Below are 24,310 nucleotides of genomic sequence, written 5' to 3'. Positions count from 1 at the left end.
GAAGAAATTGTTCAAATCAGATCACTATAGCATATAGCTGCCATACAAACTGACTGATGAAAATCAAATTGTCGTATGAAAACTTTCGTATTTATGAAGGGTATCAAAGCTTTCCTTTTTTCTTGTTTAATATTTGTTTTGTAGCCAGTCTCTACATAGTTTTTCGCTATAAACGGTATTTCCCTTTAAAGTAAATTGAGTATAAATATGTGCCATCACTAGGCATGGATCGCCTGCTGCTTGAGTTTGAATTACTTAATATAACGCAACAAATTCTTAGAAATTAACTAAACTCTCAACTGCGGAAGCTCAGCAAACTTGGAGTACATTTTTTCTATATATTGTTGGTAAATACTACAACAAAAACAAATTTTCATAGAATAGTAGCGAAAAATACTATGGTTACAAAGCAAATACACGGTCATATACATACGTCATACACTTATACACACATATATTGTAGTATGTAGTATTTATTGCAGCCTTCAACCATATAGCAATAACAAAAACAACGCACTGAAAATATTATAATAACAAAAATTCAAAATACAAAATACAAAAACAAAAATAATACAAAGTTAACAACAATGAAGGCAGTAATAACAACAGGAAGGCCGAAATGCCAAAAAGGAATACATTTATATGTATGTATGTGTGTATGTGTTTAATGCCTACTACAATAGCAACAACTGTTCAGCAAAGCAACGAGCAGATGTTCACAAGTTGCAAACAAACTCAGGCACACATACACAAATATATTTACATATATACATATGCCGAAGCAGGCAGCAATTGTACAAGGCAGGAACAACAACAAAACGACAAGCGCCTGAAAATGCTTTAGATACATACATATACATATATATATGTGCATGCATACATACAGGCGCACTAAAGCGACTTAAATATGTGATATATACATATATGTATGTGTAAGATATGCATGTGTGTGTGTGTAGCTGCCTTCATTCAATGCATTATATTCGTGTATGTATCTATGCAGTTTTTGACTCGACGATCAAAGCCATAAAATACATACATACACACTTACACACAACTGTACATATATACATAAGTACATGCATACAAGCTGAAAACTCAGCGTAGAATTAAGAGAGCCACGAGAGTCATGCGTAGCAAACCAACTGGACTCTATCAATTGGCACACACAAACACACACAGAGAGACCAACAACACAGGAACAGGAACAGAGACAGAAACAAAGACAGAAACTGAAAAAAGTAGAATTTTATAAGCATTACGAAAAGAATTAGCGCAACCAACAACAAATAGACAGCTTTAGTGCAACATTTAGCGAATTGGCGCGTCATGGCGTAGCGCGCCGATCCCGCGAACTGCCGAAGTGACCAAGAAGTAACGGCAGACCGTGTGAGCCAGCCAGCGTAAACGGCCGAAGTGGAGCCGTGTGCGACAGCGCTAAGGAAGACAAATATTTCACCATTAATTTCACAAAAAAGCACACAGACACACAACCATACATATTCACACACATGTACATATGTATCTATACTTTTTTGCAACTTCAATTATTTTTATTTTTACCTACAACGTTTTGTTGTTCTTCTTTGCGAGCGTGAAAAATTGTGCGGCCGTTTTTGCAAAACACAGCTGTCGCCTGACGCATCGCCCATTCATTCATTCATACGATATAAAAGTGGCGCTGCGCATGCGCAAAAACCGGCCGGCGCGCCGTAGCCGCCGCGCACGGCAACGTCGATTAAACACCGGCAGCAATTTGAGCGCAATTTGTTGTTGCACACCTATACGCATATACAGCGTTAGCGTTCAACAATTTACACCGTTCTGTCTGTCCACAGCGCCGTCTGTCTGTACACATGTTGCAGCTGCCGCGTTTGCTCTACTAAAAGCTTGGCATGGCACCAACCTGCTTTATTGTTATTGGCTTTGATTTCAAACTCAGACGCATTCGCTTGATTCTTTTTTGTTTTTGAAGACAAGCGATTTTCGCTGTCAATTCCGTTCGTGCGCTATCAATGAATATTGACGTAACTTTTCAGCGGGAAGGCTTGCATTTTAGTTTCATTTTTTTGTTGTTTCTTACTTTGCAACTGCAATCTTGAGCATTTTTTGTTGCTTTGTGACTTTGTGCCGCTTTTTTCTTTATTTACGAGCATGCGGCGGTGATCGGTCTTCTTCAGGTTTTATTGATTGCTTTAGTATCCGTTTTTGTTTTGAAAACATCACATTTTTTTTTCGTTCGTTCGAAATTGCATTTTTCGTTCTTTTTGTTGCTTTGTCTGCACATTATTTTCGGGCAGCTGCAAATATTTTGGTAACTGTATTTCAATGTACTGTTACTTTTGTGCCAAATTGATCGATAAGCCAGGACACTGACTTTTGAACTTTCACGTTTGCGTCAGAAGATGTTTTCAATTTGAAGTTTTGCGGTAATTTTTTTTTCGATGGACAGCGGAAATTTAAGCAAAAAAACATTACGAATTTTTTCTCTTTTCGAGCTCACATTCAAATTGTAGCACAGACTCGAGTTTATTGACCAATGCATTCTAAACTATAGCAAGACTTAGTAACAAAGAAATTTCCACAAAAAAAAAAAACAAAATAAATTCTAAATATATAGTATAACACTCATAAATTTGAGTTTATTATCTATTTAGCCATTTATCGATAAAAAAAATCTAGTTTATTTACCAATGCACACTAAACTGTAACAATAACTGGAAACAAAGAAATAAAAAAAATTAACTCCAAATATATAACACTCATAAACTCGAGTTTATTATTAATTTAGCCATCTAACATTAAAAAATAGAGCGAAATATAAAAAATTTTAAAAACCGTTACATTGCCTTAAACTCCATTTCATAAACTCGAGTTTATTGATAAACACTATAATTAAAAAAAATCCAAAAACAAAGATTTTATAATTAAAAAAATTCCTTTTACTCCTCTTGAACATCATTCACAAACCCGAGTTTATTCGTATTTAGGAGTTTATCGGTAAAAACTAATCCGAAATATGGCGTTTATAAAAAAAAACGTTGTCTTGCCTTAAACTCGTTTTTCATAAACTCGAGTTTCTTGATAAACATCAAACTGAAAAACAACCCGAAAATAAGGATTTTTAATCAAAAAATTTACCTTAGCTCGCCTTGCAGACCATTCAATAACTCGAGTTTATGAATATCTAGGAGTTTATCGTTAAAAGCTAAGCCAAAATATTGAGTTTATAAAAAGACGTAACGTTGGATTAAACTCGTTTTTCATAAACTAGAGTTTATGAATTAATAAACACTACTTAGGCACACATGGTTGCATGACACAGACTATTGTCCTTCGTAACTCTAAGTGATATGCCATTCACAAACTCGAGTTCATTGGCTGTTTTGTGGTTAATCGTTAAAAACATATCATAAATATTGAACATAGAAATTAAGTTGAAAACTCTAGTTCAATGATTAAAAACTCGCTTTTTTAATACTATCCTTTAAATCTACTTGCACTGCATTCACACACTTGAGTTTATTGATAATTTGACTCTCTTTCGTTAAAAAAAAATGCTCAGAGATGATAAAAAAAGCTGTTACTTTGCGTGAACTTGCTTTACAGTTCGCTCACAAACTCAAGTTTATTAAGTAATACACGCCAAACTGAAACAATAGCTAGAACAGGGTTTAGCAGATAAAGAATGTTCCATTTACTCTCCTATCACACCAATCACAAACTTGAGTTTATTAGTATTTTAATGTTTGTCGTTAAAAACTACTCAGAAATAATAAAAAATCATTACATCGCATTAAACTCGCTTTTTAGCGCAATCATAAACTCGAGTTTATTGATCAAACACGCAAAATTGAAAACCACACAGACACCCAAGGTTTATCATTAAAAAAATTGTCCTGTAACTCGCTTTGGACATTAATCGCAACTCGAGTTTGTTGGTTGTTTTGGGGTTTATTACTAAAAAATTTTCAGAAATATAAGGTAAATAGAATAATGTTATATCGCATTAAACCTGATTTAAAGCTCATTCACAGTTGAGTTTTTTGATTAATACACACCGAGTGGAAAGGGATTTTATAATAAAAAAGTTTTTAAATAACTCGACTTGCAGATCATTCGTAAACTCGAGTTTATGGGCAGTATGATCTTCTAACGTTAAAAACTAACAAGAAGTAATAAAAAAAACATTACATCGCATTAAACTCGCTTTTTAGCGCAATCATAAACTCGAGTTTATTGGTAAATTTGTCATCTTCCCTTAAAAACTACTCAGAATACACAGAATATTAAAAAAAATCGTCACTCGCTTTGGATATTATTCACAAACTCGAGTTTATTGATGAATAAACACCGACTTGAAAAAGATTTTATCAAAATTTTTTTTTAACTCGTCTTACAAATCATTTTAAAACTCGAGTTTTTTGGTTGTTTTAGTTTTAAAAACCACCCAGAAACTTAAAGTATACTTTTATCTCCTTTTAAACTCGCCTTACAGATGCCAAAACTCGAGTTTGTTGACCCATAAACACCACACTGCCACATTACACCAAAACACATATTTTAACATACCCAAAAATTTTGATTTTTAATTCGCCAAAAAACCTCAAGTTTATTGGTAGTCTACTTAAATTTATTCGAAATGCTAAACTAAGGTTTCATTTTTGAGCCTTGTCCATTTCTGATCTGAATTTTCCGACTAAATCTAATGTTTTTGGACTAATTGGATATTTTTTAACAGGGCGCAAGTAAAACCCAAACATTTGCGAAAAATACACAAAATACAATAACATGCTAATCAAACAATATATTTACAAACAATTGAACAATGAGATTTATTTAATCAGAATAAGTACACGAACGAAAATAACTGTTATAACAAGCAAGCCAACAAGCCACCAACGTTACATCAGCGGCCGAACACAGGCTTCCAATAATATGAACATCTGTACATAATAAATTAGTTAAGCGAATAAACCGCAGCGGAAGAGCGAATTGAGAGGAAATCGCATAGCAACAATAATTACACAATCAGCGTTTACTATTCAATCAGCAGCTGTTGCAATTGCTTACTTAAAAGCGGCTTAAATACTAACATTGCCAGACGCATGACCATTGCGTACAATTTAAAATGCGTGTAATGTGCAGGCAATTTGTTTGCCAATAAGAATGGTATAGCTTATAGTTCATATATGTGCATATGGTTCCAGAATAACTAATTATAATCAGGGTTTAGAAATTGAAATTTTAAATATTTCATGATTTTTAGTAAGTGAAATCTGCACCTAAATCTAATCCAAAGCGAGTTAATTAGAGAACGTAATATTAATATTTTCGAAGTTCAAGCTAAAGAGATAATCCTTGGCATCCTGATGAACATGGTTTTGTAGATGGATGAAGTCAGGTTACTGCAACGTCTACAAAATACCATTAGTTCCAAAATTTTAAAGAACTATTATCAAGCACCAAATTAATATAGAGCAATAGAGATAATCACTAGAAAAAGAGTCATTCGTTGCCTTTCCTTTAGTATTAATAGTACACTTTTCTTTGATATCGCCAATATCATATCAAACTTTCTATGGAAAAATCCTTCTAGCCCCTTCTCATACAGTGTAAAATCCTACGAAGTCTGAAATCATCCATATAACGGTATTTAAAACTACTGCAAGTACTTTAACTCGCTAAATAAAAATTATAGAAACATTTCCACGATAGTCGGGTGCAAGTAACCGGCACTGACCCGGATTTTTATCCGACCAAAGACTGCCAACTCGGTATCTTTCCTCGGAACTACTTCAGGAATGTTTTCTGTCGCTACAACAACAACAGAAATCGGTACTAACGTTATACAACGGGCATGACTCCACCCACTTTCGGGGGAAACCTCATATCTCAGCAAATATTCGACCAATTTCAACCAAATTGGCTGCACAAAATCGGCTTGATGCTCTTATGTACCACTTTGAAAATGCTCGAAATTGTCCCACAACCACGCCTACTTGCCTTCTAATATAATATTAAATTCCTGCAGACCTTTATCTCACATTAAAGCTCGAAAAATATGCTCCCCAGCAATTTTCTGCACCCTCGGTTCAATGATGATGCCATGTTCGGCATATTTGCGCATATCTAGGTAATATGCGCCCTTTGGCTTATTAATTTTTAACACGATTAAAGGAAGACTATTACTTTCGTGCCTGTCGGTAAGGACGCAGACATAAATCGACTTAATTATGATGGCAATTATTTAATTAATTACATACATGTGTAAATTCATGCAACCTTATTGCTACAAACTGCCACAATAACCGCAACAATGCTTACAACATGCCACAGGAGACAGGTGCGTCAGGATTTTTAACCTAAAAACAACAACAACAACAAAAAGAATATACACTCGCATATATTTTGTGCGCAGAAAGGCATTACTGTGGCGAGGCATGTTGCAAAAGCGGAAAACGGACGTGTGGAAAGGAAAGGACGTCAAAAATGAGCAAGCGAAACGAAATTTATGTAATTATGTATTAAATGAGCAGCATTGTCCAGCCGGTCAGCGATGCTGAGGAGATGACGGACGGAAAAAAGGAGAACAGAAATCCGCTGCTTGGTGACAATTCGCCATAGCTACACATGCACGAAGGCATACCAGCGAGCAACAACAAAAAGTACAAAACAACAACAAAAACAAGCTGAGTGCCTGTTGAGTTCGCGCAGATGCAGATGCAGGCACTTGAGAAACCAAACACACACACAAAGCTAAATGGCACTAGGTGAAAATGATTTAAAACTTTGCTCAAGCCGACACACACACACATGCATATACAGTTGTTTGTGTGTGTGTGCACATATAAATATATTAAACTAAGGTGTTTTCTGAAGAGCAGCTGGTGGAATAAGAGCCAAAAGCAGAATTGAGGATTCAAAGAGGCATACTACACTCTACCTACATATATGTATGTGAGTGTGTGTGTGTGTATCAAGGAACTGTGAAGCGCGCATCCAACAGCTGGGCCGCAAGCATTACGCTAAACCGGCTGAAATGCGAGTGAAGCGAACTCAAGCGAGTCGAATGTGAAATGAAAAAATCCTATAAGCATGTATGTATGTATGTCGATATACTACGAGTATACGGTGGAGTAAAATCCGAAAGGAATATTGTATAAAAAACAACAAGAACAACAAAAACCAATGTGGGAAGCATTAAAAAGGAAACGGATCAGTGGAAAAAAGAGGATAAAAAACGTGCATTGACCTCCTACTTTTGTGTCAGTCAACAATAACAACAACAACAGCAGCGCAGCGCACGTAAAACAACAAGCGAGGCAGATGAGGACTCAGCTGCAACAACAACAAGGCGAGCAGCAGAAAATTTGAAAACATTGCATTCGACATTCATTTCATAGCTGTGCGAGCAAATTATATGCTTATAAAGGCGAGTGTGTGCCCTGTAGGAAAATTTAAGCGTACGCTCAGTACGGTAGACTTGTGAAGCATGACTTTTGGTGTTTTGGAGACTTTGTGGCGAGTTACAAACTAAGAAAAATAATGTAGAAAGATAGAAGAAATAAAATGTTGTGGAAAGTTGAAGCTTTAAAGGAACCGTTATGTTATATAGAAACCGTTATCTTATATAGAGTGTGCAACACAATTTTTTTTCTAATTTGAAGATTAACTATAGTGGGGATTTATCTCAAAATCTAGCTTTAACGAGGAAACGAGAATTTTTTGGGAATTAGGGGTTAAGCCGGTTCAGATCCCTAAACAACGACCTTATTTTAATAATTTATTCGGGGTTTAAGGAACAATAAATATAATTTCCTGCAATAAATGCCTTAAAAATATATATGAGTAAACAAAAAATTATATTTTCTTTACAAAGTGGCGACTATCAGGAACAGCTTTTCCTAGAGGGCTTCTATGACCAACGGTGATGCTAAAAACTCGTGTTATCTGTAACAAAATGAAAAATAAAGCTTTATTTGCATAAGCGTTTCTGTTAGAGCACGCACTTTTTAGCTTTACACAAATTTTTCTCAAAATTCATGGCTTTTGAAAAAAAATTTAAAAATTTTGGACAGGAAAAATGGGCAGAAAATTGTTGAGAAAAAAAGATTGATATAATAACAAAAATATCAAATGCAATGCAATCGAAAATTTTACAGTGAAGTTACAGTTAAAAATTTCAAGTGTATAAGTTAGTTAGTACCCGAGTTTTAACCGCTTTTACATAGAGTTTCAGGAGACATGAGTTTAAAATTTTGCAGCCAGAAGCTGACACACTCGAAAGCTTCAATACAATAGCGAGTTGGATAAAGAAATATTTTTTCTACAATACCAAGAGTTTAATAATATTTCAGTATTTTTAGTACAAAAAAATTTTCGTTTTTGACTTTTTCAAATTCCTAAACTGACCTAAACCCTAAAACAAAATGTAGTGTTTTTCATAAATATTCGCCTGTTATTCATAAAATAACTCAAACTATTCCTACTGGGTGTATAGAAGTTCCAACTGTCACACACACACATACATTTGTAGCAATACTTGCAGGGCTGCATTTGTTGCCACATATCCTGCCACATATCGGCATGCTGTTTGTAAAGGAAATACCGGAGGCTTATATATTTTTGTTGTGGCTTATTTTGAATTGATTTTAAGGCTCGCACGCACGTTGCTGCAATGCATATATGCAGGCAATTGTTGCTGTCACTGTATAAATATCATAAATCCGTAAAAGTTTACTACGGCACGTACATATTCGATTGTTTTTTTCCACAAACATATATGAGATAGAAATGATTTTATATATAAAAAAGTTGAATATACAAAACATTTACAGTTAATGTGATTTTGACTATTTTTTTTAGTTTTATGATATTTTGAATTTTTTTATTATAATTATTATTATATGATGGCAGCGTTGCTTTAGCAGATTAATTTCTATTTACGCAGTAAAGTTGATAAACGTAGCGATACAAAATTGTTTGGGGAGAAAAATAAAATATTTTTACCTAAAAATGATAGTGTAGGGAGTGACTCTTTATAGCCAAACTGAACTTATGCCATGAAATACTTTTTTGTTAGTAAAAACTTATTTAATTTTTTTTTTATGCATTTATAAATTTTTACATAATTTTTTAATTGCAACTTTTATGTAGTTTTTGTTTATAATTTTTTTATTTTTATTTTTAGTTTTAAATTTTTATATAATTTTTTATTTTATACATTTTTTATTATTTTATTTTTATTTTGTAAATTTTTTTTATTAATTTTTATATTTTTTAATATTTTTTTAAGTTTTTTATGTATTTATTTATAATTTTTTTTATTATATTTATAAATTTTTACATAATTTTTAACTGTAAATTTTATATAGTTTTTTTATTTATAATTTTTTTGTTATTATTCTTATTTTTAAATTTTAATATAATTTTTGATTTGCAAATTTTATTTATTACTTTTTTCAATTTTGTAAATTTTTTTTTTAATTTTTTTTTTATTTTTTTTAAAATTTTATTTTGTTGTAGTGCTAGTTTTTTTATTTTATTCTTTACTTTTTGCATTTTCATTCGAAAACTCATTTATTATAACGGCTTTGTTCTAAAGCTTTCGCCAAACGTATTTACCGGTTCAGCAGCTTTTCGTTCCCACGGGCACATATCATTCTGATTGCGCTTTTATGCACATTATAAGCAAATAATTATCTCGAACACTAATTCTTAATTCAATATTATTTGCGTCTGTGGCAATTAATGAAATTTATAAGCGGATTTCGATTGCGGTTTAAGCAGTAACATAAAATTGGCAATTATTTGCAAATAACGGGTGTTTGCTACGCCATTTTGAGAGTGTAACGGCAGTTAATTTTGCAACCAATCACTTTATATAATATATTCTTATATATGTACAGGTATGTAAGCATTTTCAATAGAAATTAGCGGCAATTGAGCTCATTTGTCTAGAAACCCGTTAGATTCTAAATAATTTCAAATGCACTAGGTAATGCTTACTAAGTACGAGAGGTACTTCTTGTTATTTAAATTTTAGAAAAACTCTTATTTGTTCCAATTCTAGTTTTGTGGGTTCTCTACGCGGTATACATACCCACCACATGCATAAATGTCACCACAGTCATTAATCACGCCATACAATGGATTTGTTATATCGACAATTTCTCTTGATCGGCGCACTTTGGCAGCATACTGCCATGCAGATTGACACATTTTTCGTGATTTCAACTTATTGTTAGCGGTTTTTGTTTTTGTTGCTTTTGTGGTCGCTTTTTTTATAAAATAAAATAATGAAGCATTAAATTTTCGTGAATTTCGGCTGGTACGTGCGGAGACCCATTCGATTTATGCTTTTCGGAAATCGATTCTTATCATTGTCATTGCCTGTCATTGGCAACGTTGCCATCGCACAATTAGCCAACTATTTGTGTGCGCGCGGAATATTTAATTTAAATCCCGTCGAAAATGTTATTGTTTTAATTTTTGTTGGTTTTTTTTATATATTTGTTGCAAATTCATCGATTTTGGTCACCTCGTTTGCTAAATAAAATTGCGCAAAATATTTCCAGCAGTCTTACATAATCGGTTATAACCGCGCAAACGGTGTCTACGCCGATAAAGAAGAAGAAGAAATCTCACATAATATTTACTTAGCCGAAGTGCTGCTTAGTCCCTCAAATTTTCACCTTTTGGATTCAATATCTCTCTCTCTCCAAATTAATATAAACAAATTTGAGCTCACACATGATTGAATTTTAGCACTTCGCATGTGCCATCTGTTTGGTGATGCTTAGCACCTCCGGTCTTCCCAGCTTTCGCAGGTCAACGAACTAATTAAACATAACTGGACATCTAGATATTTACATATCGTGCACTTACCCTCTCATATGCCTATGTTACATTTTCTGTAAAAGCAACATAAATCCATAGACTAAAATATGTCAAAAATATCATGCAAATAAGTATATGTGAAGTGTTGCCTCTTATATTTCGGACCTAGAAAACAAAAACAAAACATCGAAAATCGCTCGAAAATCGCTTTGTTGTTTTTCAAAATATTCTCCATTCAGATCTATAGACTTTTGCATACGTTTGAACCAATTTTCGAAACAAAGTGGCTTTATACCGGAAGTTCGAAAAACTCTATATTAAATATATGGCGGAACTATTGACACGATTTTAATACACAGAGATACTATTATCAGGAGAGCACTTTATCTTAATTTTAATTGCTCCGAGTTTTTCTATAGAGACGCTACAAAAGTAGACTGATAGGGACAGCACGTGACGCCATATTTCTTGCCATTTCATCATGGAAAGACATACTGTTGGATCGAGTCGCAATCATTAAAATTTACTGCCGAAATTCGGAGTCGGTGGCCTCAACTTTAAAAGCGCTACGTCCATTTTATGGTCGCTATAATCGTATTGTAACAATTGAGCGTCCAGTGAAAAAATTTTAATCCACAGGCACAGTACAAAATGTTCCCATTCAAGTTAGACAAAGTAGTGCCCGCAGTGCCGAGATTATTGCTGTCGCTAGCGCATCAATTGAGGAGGACCCTAATCACACGTCGTTCTCAAGCGTTGGCCATCCCTGTGACGTCGTTGTAGCGAATTTTGCGAAAAGATCTTGGCCGTCATCCTTACAAGATCAAATTGACTCAAGAACTGAAGCCGCTTGATCACCAAAACCGTCGTATGTTCGTGAATTAGGCTGAGCTTGAAAATGATCCAGATTTTCCTCGAAAAATCATCTTCAGCAATGAGGCTCATTTCTGGATGAATGGCTTCATCAGTAAGCAAAATATGTGTTATTGGTCAAGCAGTAGTCCACACGTACTCCATGTGTCATCATTGTATTCTGAAAAAATAACGGTTTTGTGCGGTTTATGGGCCAACGATGTCATTGGGCCGTGCTTCTTCCGTGATGATCAAGACCGGCAAGTTACTGCGAATGGGAATCGCTACCGCTCAATGATAACCGAATATTTTTAGCCCGAATTGGAGGATATAGACTTGGACAAAATGTGATTTTAACAGGACGGCGCCACAAGCTAGACAGCGAATGGCACAATCGATTTATTGAAAACTAAGTTTTTTTATTAAGTTGAATCTCAACACAGATCTTCTGGCTCTCGTATAGATAAAAACCAAAAATATCAAAACAATGTAGTAAGAATATACACAAAAGGAGACAAAGATTTATGCTTCCGGATGTTTTACTCAATAACGAAGGTCTAGAAAGTTAAGACCATTTTGAGCATAACATGTGTAGACAAAGCCGTGCAGTCCCATTCTTTCGCAAACATGTGTTACGTCGTCAAATAAACGGTCAGTACTCTTATGCCTGGCGGTGAGTATACTACCAAGTTTAACACTTGAAGATAATTTTTTTTTAAGTTAATCCTCAACCAATATGTACTCTAGAAGATTTATGTACGATACTTATGATTTATGATTCTGATCCAGCAATGTAACCTTATGTAGTACATAGATAAAATCAGTCCTTTAGATTAACTTAATTTATTTGCGCTAATGAATCTTTTATGGCTAAGAACATCACGGACTATCGCATCACAGGACCAGGCGTCGGTTCCGATTTGCGACCAACCGCTGTAATACTTATACATAAATATTAAACTCAGCTCAAATCTATTTCCTCGTATGAACCCATAATTACTTGTAATGTCTTAAACATTCCATATTATTGTATGAATCCTAATTAGGCACAAGTATTCAATTGTTTTCTGTCCGCAAAGCCGTTCTATTACACATCTCTCACACTTCTCACATTACAAGTACATACTTTTTCCTACCAACAACAATATCAGGTAAATTAACCACAAGCAAAAAACCATTTGTCCGTCGAGGGCTCATTCATTAGAAATAAAACTGGTTTTCCTGCTTCACTTAACACCGTTATCCAATCGTAATTAGAAGAAAGCTATGAGCAAAATCGAGCACCTCCTAGCGGTACGTCACAGTCCCCAAGGTAAATAAAAGTTCATCTTTCGTCTTCTCCTGCACAATATCCTCAATTACAATGGATATCCTGGCACACCTACACGCATACACATGTACAACAAGGTGCAAAGGTAAACCACAAATCCCGCAAGAATGGCTGACGGTGGCTTTGGCATCGATGGATGCTGGTGGATATTCCAATTACGTGTAAATTCATTGTTCACCAGACGTTTGCGAATGAGGCGACTAGGGGCATTAAAGTCTGCTGGATAGAGTGAAGCGTAGTCAATGAAGAGTGCCTACTGATTGGCAGCTGAGAACATACTGTAAAGGCTGTTGAGGACGTAGGCAAGAAGTGACTTTATGGCAGCGCTAATTTTAGTTGAGATCAAAATTAGTGCAAATGCATTTATTAATACATAATTACTACATATTCAATATATATATTAGGGAGCCTGTTAAATATGGTTAAAAAGCGCTTTCTTTCCAAAATACGTAGCTTTAAAGTCTTAACTTTCCAAACCAGTTTTTGCAACTTTTATTGCGCCATGAAGTTAGGTGTCTCCCATTCACGGCTTCTGAATAGCTTACCGACTTCATTGAATGTGGGAAACCGCCCAAGATACATTTAGGTTTTAACAGCATATTTTCAAGAGTTATTATTCCGCATATTTTTTTTAAAAACCCTCAAAAAATGTTATGAAATTCTGTACAATCAGGCATTGAATCTTAAAGGCTTAAAGTTAGGATAGGTTAATCTGGTAGACCATTAAGGCACGCATATACCAGTTTTACTGTACTTTGTACTAGATGTACTTTATTTGCTAGGTCCATGAAGAGTAGTCATCCGTTAAGATGCCTGAGCTTGACGCGAATTTTAACAGATTCTGCTGCCTCCCTATCGATACCTCCTCCAGTGTATCATACAGTGGAGACTCCAGATGCTTATAGTTTAGGCTTGTCAATGCGGGACAAGTGCACAAGAGATGCTCCAATGTTTCCCTGCTGTCCTGCTCTAGGTATTTCCTGCAGTCTTCTAGATCTGTCAGCTCCATTCAGCGGGCGTATGTCGCCACCTGACAATGACCAGTATTCCGATCATCTTCCTGCAGTCTCTGATATCGAGTGTCAATAGGAATGTTATGTAGTAGAAGTGAAGTTGATTTCTTCTGATAAAACTTTTCACTGCTTTTCAAGACACTTCTGACCAATATGCGATAGTAGGTTACTGCCTTGATTGCTGCTTGGCTGTTTACGTAGATGTTGACTCAGAATTTGCTTGCAGGTGCTTTCGCAATAGCAAATACCTCAGATTAAAATATATTGCAGTGATCCGGCAGTTTAAGAGGGTGTCTTATGCCTAACTCTGGACAATATATGCCATCACCAACTCCATCGTCCATTTTCGAGCCTTTACGCCAGCCGTATTTTCCTATATATGTTTACTTTGAACCTTCTTTCCCAGGTGAAAAGTGTGTCCATATAGTCGGTATTTGCCCAACCGCCATTACCCTCCGAGCTATGCCCAAAAGTTCTATATGTAAATTCTTCTGCAGCCAGTAGTCGTCCCGCCGATTTTGCAGGCACTGGCAGGTCTAGTACCAGTTCAAGAGCCGCCGTTGGAGTTGTTCTTAATGCTCCCGTTATAAACAGCGCAACGATCCTGTGAACCTTTTCCATGGGCTTCCGGTAGGTGCATTTGCGTACACCATACTACTGCAGAATTGGTCTTACTGTATAGCATCTATGCATGAGAGAGGAATAGAGCCCTCAGGTTATGCCGAACATCAGCCTACACGCATAGGAGTATAAAGCATTGCTAGCTTATTTCACTTTTTCTTCCACGTTGTGCTTCCTCAGAAGTTTGCTTACCAAGACTACCCCAAGGTACTTGTTGCGGTCCTTGAGAGAAAGTTGTGTCCCATTTTTCGAAAGGAACCTCCATAGCTATTTTTTTGCTTTCTTGTGAACACAAGCAGATCTGTTTTCTCTGGGTTCAACTCTGGACTGTATTGAGAGTGATGGTCATAGAACTGCTAATGGTCTGTAGACACTTACCCGTTATTAAGATGGGAGTGTGGTCCGCATATGTCACTATCTTAGGGACGTTGCCGGGGTTTATTTTTAGGGTTAAGATATTTGGAGAAATGATTCATTGGAAGATAGATGATGATGTTGGCGGCTATAGATTTGAAAAAGTGATGGACTTTATCCGTCTAACCAACATAATACCAACACATAAGTATTACCAAAAATCTAAACTTAGAGATCAAAGGCACAATAACTCTTGGTTACAGATGCTATTTTGGTATCGGTAGGTAATTGAGAAATACAATATATCTCTCTCTCGACGAACAAAAATTATTCTATATGAGTCTCTTATTATTCCCGCTCTATTACACAAGGCAGAAATATGAATGACGACGAACCAAGATGAAAAAACAGTTTGGGCATTCGAGGGAACTGTTCTTCTAAACGTCCTCAGAGCCGTTCTCATGAGCGATCAATACCGAAGAAAATAAAACTACGAATTGTATGAGCTTTACGGCGAAATTGATAAAGTTGAACCAACGGATGCGCTGGTTTAGTCATTGCGTATACATGGAAAACGATACTCCATCGAAACGCTTCTTCGACTCGGGACCCATGGACCCACTGTTATGGTAACAAAAGCTTTTAATCGAAAGTTAATCTGGCAACGGCCATTTGGTTATATGCAAAACTTTTAGGATTACCCTATTACCCTATTACCAAATGGAACTGGGTATATACCAGCGCCAGCGAGGGATTTCGCAATTAATTTCATTGTAATGGCAAAAATACGTCGAAAATATTTTATTAAATCGCGATGCCGCCCCATAGTCAGCAAAGAGACTAGCTACATAACAATATTAAAGGCAGGCAAGGGTCAGTCGACAGCCGACAACCGACAGTCAACAGCCAACAACTAATTGCTGCAAAGCTGTAAATTAAAGTTTAATCAAGCACGCAAAATCACAAAAATTTTGCAAGAAGTGCGAGAAATGCAAACTTTTCAATGCTACGACATGCAATCGTACATAATTTAGGCCTTTGGCTTTCTTTTTTTGCTTTTGTTTTGTCGATTTTTTTCTTACGCAACTCGCAAGTCGTATTGAGGCGAATAATTTTCAGCTCATAAACCAGAGGGCGGCCAACAGGCATTTCTGCCAGCCGCTATATGGCTAGCAAAGGTATAGGCGTTGTTGTTGTGGTTAATGTTATTGCCACTATTTTCGTTGTTGACTTAACGCCCCGAATGTCCTTGTGATTATAAATGGTCAGCTGTCGGCTGAACTGCCACCGCTGCAGGCCTCAATACGCAAGCAAAGAGAGCAACAACCACACAAGTGGGAAGAAGCCAGAAAACAGCGCCGCAGCCACGGAAGAAGGCGAAACCCGATAAACTGCGTATGAGAATTATTGCAAATCTTCAATATTACGGCGCTGGCAATAAAATCGGACAGGCCCTCTGCCATACCATTCCAAACCGGCCAGCGCACAATAATAAAGAAGCGAGAAATGAAGTAGCTGGCAAGTAGGTGTCTTCAAAACGGGTCTACGCGCTGTCCGCGGCGGTAATAAGGAAGAATCGTTAATGCTGCAATACTAAAAGGGGGCTGGTGCTGCGTAGCAAGCCATTCAATTTAATGTGACGTCGAGCCCCGCAGTGCGTGGCGTGTAGATCGCAAGCCATTGAGTCTCCTCACCTTCGCACAGCATGTTGGACTTGGCATTCATGCAGCATGTGCTGCATCTGGCGACAACTTGCAACAATTGGAGCAATAAATTGCAAGTTCTTGTAGGAATCTGGATCTATTTTTGTTATTGCTTTATGCAGCTACGCATGTGGACAACATGATTAGTTGTCTGATCGGGTTTTTGTATGATTTTTGCGTCTCGCAGAATGCGGCATTAAGAAGACACGCATATCTTGTACATAACTCGTGCATTTTGCGGATCGTCGCGTGCATTGAGGGAAGTAATTAATCAACTTTAAATATCTATGTAATGGCCGTGCATTGCATTACTCACAGGTGCAATGGAATTTTTTAGTTCATTTTAAATATTGTGGCATGAAAAAAGCTGCACGTGCAGGCACTTTTGATGGACTTATTGAACGTAATCAGATTGAGCGATAGCTTCTTTGTGATTGCAGCAATTTTAAGCATGAAATGGTTTTATTGAGTGAAATATTTATGAAATTTTACTACAAGTAATCCAACATATGTTATTTTTCTAGTGGCTTGCTTAATTTAATTACCTACTACCATATATAAATGACTACATAAATTTTATGGAAACATCTAGTAAAAATATTTAATCGTCTGAGAAACGATTATGAAAGTAAATTTTTCTTTAAACTGACAGTAAAAATTGTTCAGAAAAGCAAAATTTAAATTCAAGGATGTAAAAATGTTTATTTAACTCGAGCTGAGATATCGCACTAAAACAGGAAATTTTGAAAAAGTTGAAGCCCACCTTAGGAATTGTCTAGCAAAAAATATTCTTAATTTCATTAAAATCAAAACAAATCATAAATGAAACGGTGCATCAAGCGATGGAAGTGTCAACTTCGGATGTACCGAAGCTATAATGCCCTACGCTAATACAAAATATTCCCTTCAAAAACTTGATTTTTATCGATCAGTTTGAAATGCAGCTATATATTATACTGACTCGATCTGAAAAATTTCTTCTGAGATTGCATAGTTTCTTTAGGCAGTAATTCACGCCAAATTTTGTAAGGATATCTCATCAATTGAAAAAATCTATACATACAAGCACTTGATTCTGATTGTTCACTTCATATGGCAGCTACATGCTTAGGATCACTTAAGCACTTCCAACAAATGAGCAGCTTCTAGTGGAAAACACGACGTGAGCGTAAGCTCGGATCAATATCTCAGAAAAACTAGTACTAGACTAGACTAGTTCTCGTATATACAGACAAACCGACAGACAGGTGAAAAGGACTAAACCGACTCAGCTCGTCATCCTGATCATTTATATTCACATATAATTTATAGGGTCTTCGGCGTTCCCTTCGGAGTGTTAAAACTTCGTGACAAAAATATACTCTGTTAAGGGTATAACTACATTTGCTATAAAAAATTTTATTATCTCCTTTTAAATAGGATTCTAATGCCAATACGCTTAAACCAATTTCAATTGTTATTTGACCCGGCTAGGATAGTTTTCGGCTCAATTTTGCAATACCATTCGCAAGATTGTCTTACAGTTTCAATGTCATGTTCCCAAACCCACGTCTCACTATCAGTAATGATGAGTTTGAAGAATGTAGCGTAATAGATACCATTTGGGACCCTTCCTCCTTTTTTAAAATATTCCTTTCTTTTTGTATGAGTCTACCATTGACCCGCTTCATACCCAAAATATTAACCAAAAGGTGGCAATCCGTAAGAGATGATGACGATTTCCAAGCACTTTTTCTTTAATTTTTTCGATGTTTTTGTCTATACCGACACGAATAGGGCAAATTTGTGATGTCTCCACGGTCTTTACCGAATGCTATGTGCCACTCAATTGTTAAATTACCATATTTCAGCAATTTTTATTTGCTTGCCTTAAAAATTTTAACCCTGTGGCAATTTTGTTACTTTTTTTTTCAAAAATATAACTGAATGAAATTTAATTTTTTTGAAAATAAAGTAAGTATTTTTTAAATTACTCCATTCTAATGTCCATTATGCAATAATTTGCAATTTTGTTAATTTAATTGTATACAAAAATTTAACAGGTGGTAACCTAAAAAACCTTCAGCTACACACTTTTGAAATCAGTTTTCTTATAGCATATTCTGCAATAATCAACATGTCTATTGTATTAAAATTTAGGTAAATAGGTGGCAACAAGCCTCAAATAGTTTTAATTTTCAACTCATGGACTATTTAAACTTATTTACTATATTAAGTTCATTACCATATTTTCGCATGTTTGCGTCTTTTTATTTAACATTTTTAAACAGGTGGCAATCGTTTTATATTTTAAACTAAACTTAACAAGTATTTTATATTATTATCAAAAAAAAGTTATTTAAATATGAAATATAATTTTAATTAATTAATTTATCGAAAACATTTCAAACAAATATCAAATTAGGCCTAAAATCCAGCTTTCAAACAACCATCTAGTGCAAAGCTTTGGTAAAGAGCAACAAATGTTCGAACCACAATTTTTGCATACTATTAGCGCATTCTAAATCCTAGGTCACGTTTCCTCGTATAAGTAACATTTTCGGCAACAATAAATGGGTTACCAAATTAGTATCAGCAGTTAAAATGAGTTTTTGCTGGCATTGCTTGATCTGCGCATGCGCAAAGCATACGAAATTCAAACCGAACACAATTGATATGCTGTGAAGTGAAAAATTCAAGTCATGTTTATCGCACAAAAAAAGTTGGCTCAATGACTTGTGCTGAAAAAATAAATACCATAGGCCGGATTGTTAATGGCACGAGCTCATGAAGGGTGAGCTTATTAACTAGAAAAAAAACACGAAACAACACAAGTGAAGCACAAATTATTATTAAGTGTCTTTTATGCTGTTTTAGTGTTATGAAGTGTCTTGTCGACATTTCGAATTGTGTAACAACAATGTTGAGGCTAGTTATATATGTAACTACAAACGAGTGATGAAGATAACATACGGCTTCTATTCGCCACTTCTCAACTCACTTTGTTTGTGCTTTGCTCTCTTGTCAACGAGTTTACATGTAAATACAACAAGAAAATTGATATTCAATAATAAAGCGGCATTGCTTCTTTCTATACAATTTCTATTTGATTTATGTTAGTTGTTTGTTCGATTCGCCACACCTTAGTATTTGGTGAATTCACACAGCCAACATATGCCTTGTAAATTAATTAAGATGTGTGTATATGTTCATTATGATATAATATCTTCTCTTTATTGATCTGTCAGAACGAAGTTATTTGAACTTGATGTATTTGTTGTTCTATCCCTGTAATCTTACCTCTTTTTACAAGCGCATTGCGCATATGAGACTGAAGCCTTTGGTAGAACAAATCTCAGTAGTAATTTCCGTTTGCCATTCTATCTACTGTCCCGCACATTTTTTGTGGTTTATCACGTTTTATAGTTATTTTATTATATCCGAAGTGGTGATTCGCAATGCAAAAAAATCGATAAACCGCAAACGCGCTTTTAAATGACGACGCTCAAGTAACTTACGGTATTTATATGTTTGGTATCCCTAAAGAATTTAAATGATATAATGAGTAACTGCCCAGAGGCATTCTTCGAAATGTGGGGGTTAGCCATAAAACGGCGCCAATAAAAAATAAAAACAAGCATTTTGTTCAGCTCGGCACGATTTTTATTTTATATGGCGTTCCATTCGTTAACCTACGCTATGATTCAAAAATTATTTAAATGGAAACTAAGGAAGTGCTGGTGGAAATTCAACCGTTCCACACTCCCAAATGAGTCGATGTGGAATTCGCAGTCGTTCGTTCAATAATCGATTTTTATAAAGGTCTCTCATTTGCCAAAATATCACTAGAAATGTTATCATGACACACTATGTACGAGAACAGCAGGCAAATTTCCTCATACTTTACACTTTAAACGAAATAGCACACTTCCTTTCCAGCAATAAGGGAGTTTACTCATTCATTTCATCCATTTTAATTACAAACAATTCTTTGTCAAAAACTAAAATTTGATTATGCAGTCTAACCTTTGTGGTCGTCATTTGGTAGGTTAGGTTAAGTTAGGTTCAATGACTTACCCTCAAGATGGGTATACAACTTCTACTACTAGAACGTATACAGTCGTTTCTGATGCTAGGAAATAAAACTGATGTAATCAAATCTTATTAATCAAAAACAGGCATTGAGGCCAATGTAAATGTGATTGACATAGCTCAACGTCTAAGAGTGTGAACTTCCACATATTAAAGCCTTGAACTCATAACAGTGTAACAATGAAGGAGGAGGTATTAAGCTTTAGCTAGCTATCCGGCAAGGTTCTTAACCTTATTGCCTGACCATCAATTGGAGCACGAGCATTTAGAGCTCCAACTGACCTAACCCAAATAACTGAGGACGAAAAACTCACTAGACCTCTAGCGACCATCGATTGGGCAACGACCAGTTAAAACACCAACAAGGTTAACTTTACTGAGCACGAGGAATTCACAATGCCTCTTGCGACCATCGATTGAGCAACGACCCCAAAAAAGGATGACCTTACTGAGGTCTAAGAACTCACTGGACCTCTTGAGCCAAAAAGATTTTTCGACTGCGCAAGAACTATTGGTAACTCAGCGCCGGTCCAGCTCTCCAGGTTTCACGAAGAGAGCGGAGCTTCGACCAGTTCCCATTATATAGATAGAAGGGCTAAGTCGGCTTCTTTTACCAGTACGTCAGCTTAAAAGTAACCTGCGCTTTGGCATATCCCCATTGTAGTTTTATCAAGTAGTGACTCGATGCTATTGATAGCGAGGTTAGGTATTCTTTAACTAGCTTTAAACGCACGGTTAATGAACTCAAGTCAATAATCGCAAATCTATTATCATAGGGCATAGCCACTTCACTGAAGACTCCTATGGCAGAAACCTCGTCTTGAAAAACATTACATTAGTCGTAAAGAAGCTTACTGCCACTTTGTGGTGGTCAAGTTTGTGGTGTTTGGTACTTCATATATTTTCGAGGACTTACAGTTAAATTTTTTTTATCGGACTTGCCACTCAGTTAAAAAAAATATTGAAAAAGTAGAATAAAGAGGTACATACACTGGTTCTAAGTAGCTTTAGGAAGACATATCTAAAGAAAATGAATCAATTATTACAATATGGGTATCAAACTAAGCAGGGTAAGAAGATTTCTATCGGAAGGATTGAGAAAGTTTACCGCCTGTTGAAAATTGTAATTGAAAAATATAAATTAATTGAAGTCTTAAAATTAAATATGTAAGAGAATATGAAAGCTTAGAACCTCAATTAAACAACTGTTAAAAGATTTTTTAAAGATTTACTATAAGAAAATCAACAAATATTACTTTATGGATATCAAACAAAAGCGGTTTAAGAAACATTCATACGAGAAATACCGCATACACGGTTATTCCTGAGTTTACAACAGCGCGCCAGTCATTAGAGACTCCAAGTGTGAGCAGGTCCTTCTCCACCTGGTTTCTCCAACTGAGTGGAGGTCTCCCTCTTCCTCTACTTCTCCCGGCAGTTACTGCGTCGATTACTCTCTGAGCTGGAGTGTTTTCATCCATTCGGATGACATGACTTAGCCAGCGCGGCCACTGTGTCTTAGTTCGTTTAACTATGTCAATGTCGTCGTATATCTCGTACGTATTCGCACCTATTGGCCAGATTTATTCTACGTCGGATTTTGAAGCTGTCGTTGTTGATGGAGTTAATGCTAAAGATTACTTTATGAACATTAAACTAATTTTTATCTGAATTATTTCTCAAGAGGGATACAATATTCGCGTAAAATAAATTCGGAAAATTATTTAAATATATAACCACAATATTTATATCAAATTGAGGTTATTTGCGAATTCTTTGTCACCCTTAAAATTTGTGATAAATATGTAATAACTAAGCTATAGAGAATTATGTCATCGAGTATATAGGCCCTGTGACATTCTTAATTACACGCCCGCTTAAGTTAGTTATAGCAATAAAACTTGTTTTGAAACGAGAATACCATATTTTATGCAAATTCTTTCAACAACTTCTGCCTGGCGTCTAAGAAACCATTTCAAAACATAACAACAAAAATGTAAAGCATTTCATTTAGCGGGGCGTACCCGTTGTGAGACATATACTAACTTGATTAATAATAATAAATATTTTCGAAATATTTACGTTCGTAGTACGAGTCCGATGAACTTGCGCGGCACAAATTAGTTATTCCTAAAAGCAAATAAATGTCAGCGTTAAGATTCATTAACATACGACCTATTTTCGGCCCGAACGGGTAATGCGCATATTTATTTCCCATCTGCAGTACGAAATGCGGCAAAATTATAAAAATATGCTTAATTAAAACATAATTTTGATTTTAGTGCGAAAATTTTCTAACATATGAATATTTGTGTAATGGTTATGGGTAGAACACTTGTATATCAAAATATCAAATATTGATGGATTAAGCTTGTTAGTCGGAATTTGCATAATAAATTGCAAGATTAAAGTATTATAAAATTAGTTTTTCTGAAAAGTATTTTTGAAAAAATTTCCAAACATAATTTCAATTTTTTTACTGAAGAAAAAGCAACAAAAAATTAATTAAATGAATATACATATGTATATTTCAGTTTTGACGAAATTTTTAATTCAGACTCAACATTTTTATCTTCTTCTCCGATCCTGACGGAGCTTTTGGTATTGCTCAACGTCGGTTAATACAGCCGTATTAGTTTAGCGAGGATCAGCATTTTAATCAATAACATTATTTATGCTATTTACGTAATAAACTAAAATATTAATGTCAAAGACGTGTCAGCTCTATTAAGCACAAACCGGTATATCGTTCTTTCTAAACCAAATTAGTACTCTAATAAATACAAAAAATATTAAACTTAATGCTTATTCTAAGCGGTGTGCTTTCTTCTTAGATTGTTAACCTTTCGTCTAAAAACTAGCTAAATACTTGTATTTGATTAAGAAATACATAATGTCAATGACTTTGCGTTCATATTCCCGAGGAATGAAGACACATAGGTTTTTATTTGGAAATAAAAAGAAGACCTTTCTTATATTATTTTTAGTTTACTTAAAGTTCTTTCAACAAATTTTAGTTCAAAAAAACATATATATTTTGACTCCTCCGATTCCATATAATAAACACAGGAATTTACCGGTTATTTATGGTTTAAATAATTACCAATCATTACAAGCTATTTACATGATCAAGGCAATTTGCTAATTAGCAAAAGATAATATTTTGTGCAAGTACATATATACATACTTATACTCGTATATATGTCTATAATTAGTGTACCATACGCAGACGTAGATTAATATGAATCTTCACAAACCTGTCCTCCTTGCAATTGATTGAGACATAGCTAGTACTTCTGGTCTTAGTTCAACATTCGCTTTATTACTACTGGCGCTTTAGTATTTAACTACTGTGTAGGGTTAACAAGGAAAATTGCAATGACCGGCTAATACAGCTGTCTTCAATTCGCCAAACTTTCAAAAGTTTCGAATCGAACGAACAACTCGTATAAATCAAATGCACTGATTTCATTCACAGAGAGAGAGGTAGGATCCGGTAGTTCCATGAGAGAGATATGTGTTGG

At 35.2% G+C, this 24,310-nt stretch overlaps 1 protein-coding gene across 1 annotated transcript in view; it reads left to right on the top strand.

Annotated features, from left to right (window-relative positions):
* The window catches only part of LOC120777050 (DNA N6-methyl adenine demethylase-like), a 132,736-nt gene that overhangs the window by 4,210 nt on the left and 104,216 nt on the right, over window positions 1–24,310 (top strand). The window lies entirely within an intron of this gene.

This window comes from Bactrocera tryoni, chromosome 5 (genome assembly GCF_016617805.1).
Source record: "Bactrocera tryoni isolate S06 chromosome 5, CSIRO_BtryS06_freeze2, whole genome shotgun sequence".
NCBI classification, from domain to species: domain Eukaryota; kingdom Metazoa; phylum Arthropoda; class Insecta; order Diptera; family Tephritidae; genus Bactrocera; species Bactrocera tryoni.
The sequence above is the reverse complement of the archived record's forward strand: the minus strand, read 5'-3'. Positions and strand labels throughout refer to the sequence as shown.